The sequence below is a fragment of the Tamandua tetradactyla genome, chromosome 5 (assembly GCF_023851605.1).
Source record: "Tamandua tetradactyla isolate mTamTet1 chromosome 5, mTamTet1.pri, whole genome shotgun sequence".
Taxonomy (NCBI): domain Eukaryota; kingdom Metazoa; phylum Chordata; class Mammalia; order Pilosa; family Myrmecophagidae; genus Tamandua; species Tamandua tetradactyla.
In genome coordinates, this window is record NC_135331.1 from 11,059,716 (window position 1) to 11,063,877 (window position 4,162).

Below are 4,162 nucleotides of genomic sequence, written 5' to 3' on the forward strand. Positions count from 1 at the left end.
GAAGGGATTAGCCCTAGAGTTATTAATCCTGTTTCACCAGATGAAACTGCAAATGAAAGCCCTGAAGCAAATGGCTTGGAAGATATTTCTAATTCTTTTTATGACCCACCCCCACCACCCCTCATTTCTTCTAGACCTATAACTAGACTAAAGTCCCAACAGGCCCCTAAAGGTGAGGTACAAAGTATCACACATGAGGAGGTACGTTATACTCCAAAAGAACTGTGTGAGTTTTCCAATTTATATAGACAGAAATCAGGGGAATATGTGTGGCAATGGATTTTAAGAGTGTGGGATAATGGTGGGAGGAATATAAGGCTGGATCAGGCTGAATTTATTGATATGGGCCCACTAAGCAGAGATTCTGCATTCAATGTTATAGCTAGAGCAGTTAGAAAAGGTGTTAACAGCTTGTTTGGGTGGTTGGTTGAAACATGGATCAAAAGGTGGCCAACATTACCTGAGGTTGAAATGCCAGAACTGCCCTGGTATAATGTAGATGAGGGGATCCAGAGGCTTAGAGAGATTGGGATGTTAGAGTGGATTTATCATGCAAAGCCTGCTCTTACACCCCAGGAATGTCCAGAGGATGCACCTTTTACCAGAACAGTGAGAAATAAGTTTGTGAGACTAGCACCATCATCCCTCAAGAGCTCTGTGGTTGCACTCCTCTGTAGGTCAGATATTACTGTAGGAACTGCTGTCACTGAGCTGGAATCCTTAAACACAATGGGGATGACAGGATCCCAAGTTGGCAGAAGCCAGGTGGCAGCACTTAATCGCCAAAGACAGGGTAGACATGGTTATTATAATAGACAACAAACTCAAAGGAGGCATCAAAATTATATGACACGCAGAGATTTGTGGCATTGGCTAGTAAATCATGGGGTGCCTAGAAATACAATAGAAGGGCAGTCTACTAAATTCTTGTTGGAGCTGTATAAACAAAAGAGTTCTAGGTCAAGGGAACAGAAGTCTAACCTGAATTACAAAAACACAGAGTCACGACCCCTTAATCAATTTCCAGACTTGAAACAGTTTACAGACCCTGAGCCCCTTGAATGAAGGGGAGGCCAGGTCCCTGTGGGGGAGAAACCTGTTACACTGCCACAAATTTATACTGTTAACCTTCCTCTAAGTCTTCCCCAAGGAGACCGACGGCCTTTTACCAGGGTAACTGTGCATTGGGGAAAAGGAAATGATCAGATATTTTGGGGATTATTAGACACTGGTTCAGAAGTGACATTAATTCCAGGGGACCCAAAACATCACTCTGGACCACCAGTCAGAGTGGGGGCTTATGGAGGCCAGGTGATCAATGGAGTTTTAGCTCAGGTCCGTCTCACAGTGGGTCCAGTGGGCCCCCGGACCCATCCTGTAGTTATTTCCCCAGTTCCGGAATGTATAATTGGCATAGACATACTGAGCAACTGGCAGAATCCCCACGTTGGTTCTCTAACTCGTGCAGTGAGGGCTATTATGGTGGGAAAGGCCAAGTGGAAGCCACTAGAACTGCCCCTACCAAGCAAAATAGTAAATCAAAAGCAATACCAGATTCCTGGAGGGATTGCAGAGATTACTGCCACTCTTTTTTTTTTTTTTTTTTTTGAAATTTCTGGAATTTATTGTGAAACAGGATTTTACGAATCTCTACCAAAATTATTCTTATGTTTAAGGTATTTCCTAACTATTTGTAAACTGGTTGCTTAATATGAAAGAAACATTTAAAATTTGAAGCTAATAAAATGCATTCTTCTATCAACTATGGGTGAATATGAAGAAGAGAACATCAATTTTCTTTTAAGAACATCAATTTTGGTGAGTCATTGACAAATTCACAGAAATCTCACAATCAAAAACTGCAATACTATTTTTTTAATTTATGAATGGGGCAGACCAATAGCATCACTTAATTTTCCCTTTTTATCAAAAGTCACATTAATGGAACTAAGAAGTAAGAATCCATGCCTTTTTTTCTTTTTTGGCACTAAAATACTTATTTTACTTTATAATTTTTATTTTGCTTTTTTTTACTAGCTTGTTAGTAATATCACCAAGAAAATTTTCATTGACTACCCTTCTTTTCTAGTCATCATTTCTCATTTCAAGCCATTATTACTGAAAATAATTTTGTCATACAAAGGAGGAATGTAATATATAATTATCCAGTCCATAGCATCAAATAAACTAGGTAAACTATTGCTGTGAGCAGAAATAAAGCTCTTTTGAGCTAAGGAAGTGAAAAGCCCTTGCTTAATTTTAATCCTCAGTGTGATCATAGAGGCCTTTTGTGGAGAAGACAGAGCAACAAAATGGAATCAATGTGGATCTCTGAGGCACCCTTGGAAAGGAACTGGTGTGGACAACTGACAGACTAGCAGTGACCTTTATGAGAATGCTTCTAAGTAGTAAGCCACTGAGATTTCAGGATGTGTTTGTTATCACAACAAAGCCTAGACAATCCTGACTGATAAAGTGCCAAGGCACAGTTATCTTTGCTTATAGAGGAAGATACTGTCATGTTTGGTGTGCCAAAACAAACTGCCACTCTTAAGGACTTGAAAGATGCAGGGGTGGTGATTCCCACCACATCCCTGTTCAACTCTCCTATTTGGCCTGTGCAGAAAACAGATGGGTCTTGGAGAATGACAGTGGATTATCGTAAACTCAACCAGGTGGTAACTCCAATTGCAGCTGCTGTTCCAGATGTAGTATCATTGCTTGAGCAAATCAATACATCCCCTGGTACCTGGTATGCAGCTATTGATCTGGCAAATGCTTTTTTCTCAATAGCTATTAGTAAGGACCACCAGAAACAGTTTGCTTTCAGCTGGCAAGGTCAGCAATATACTTTCACTGTCCTACCTCAGGGGTATATCAACTCTCCAGCCCTATGTCATAATCTTGTTCGCAGAGATCTTGATCGTTTCTCCCTCCCACAAGACATCACACTGGTCCATTATATTGATGATATCATGTTGATTGGACCTAGTGAGCAAGAAGTAGCAAGTACTCTAGATTTACTGGTAAGGCATTTGCGTGTCAGAGGATGGGAGATAAATCCAACAAAAATACAGGGGCCTTCCACCTCAGTAAAATTTCTAGGTGTCCAGTTGTGTGGGGCATGTCGAGATATCCCTTCTAAGGTGAAGGATAAATTGCTGCATCTGGCCTCTCCCACAACCAAAAAAGAGGCACAACGCCTAGTTGGTCTCTTTGGATTTTGGCGACAACATATTCCTCATTTGGGTGTGCTACTCCGGCCCATTTATCGAGTGACCAGAAAAGCTGCTAATTTTGAGTGGGGACCTGAACAAGAGGAGGCTCTGCAACAGGTCCAGGCTGCTGTGCAAGCTGCTCTGCCACTTGGGCCATATGATCCAGCAGATCCAATGGTGCTGGAAGTGTCAGTGGCAAATAGAGATGCTGTCTGGAGCCCTTGGCAGGCCCCTATAGGAGAATCACAACGCAGACCCTTAGGATTTTGGAGCAAAGCCTTACCATCTGCTGCAGATAACTACTCTCCTTTTGAGAAACAGCTTTTGGCCTGCTACTGGGCCTTAGTAGAGACTGAATGCTTAACCATGGGCCACCAAGTTACCATGAGACCTGAGTTGCCTATCATGAGTTGGGTGTTGTCTGACCCACGAAGCCATCAAGTTGGGCATGCACAGCAGCACTCTATTGTAAAGTGGAAATGGTATATACGAGATAGAGCCAGAGCAGGTCCTGAAGGCACAAGTAAGTTACATGAAGAAGTGGCCCAAATGCCCATGGTTTCCACTCCTGCTGCCACATTACCTTCTCTTTCCCAGACCAGAGCTATGGCCTCTTGGGGAGTTCCTTACAGTGAATTGACTGAGGAAGAGAAAACTCGGGCCTGGTTTACAGATGGTTCAGCACGATATGCAGGTACCACCCGAAAGTGGACAGCTGCAGCATTACAACCCCTTTCTGGGGTGTCCTTGAAGGACAGTGGTGAGGGGAAATCCTCCCAGTGGGCAGAACTTCGAGCAGTGCACCTGGTTGTTCATTTTGCTTGGAAGGAAAACTGGCCAGAGGTGCGTTTGTATACTGACTCATGGGCTGTTGCTAATGGTTTGACTGGATGGTCAGGGACTTGGAAAGACCATAATTGGAAAATTGGTGACAAAGAGGTCTG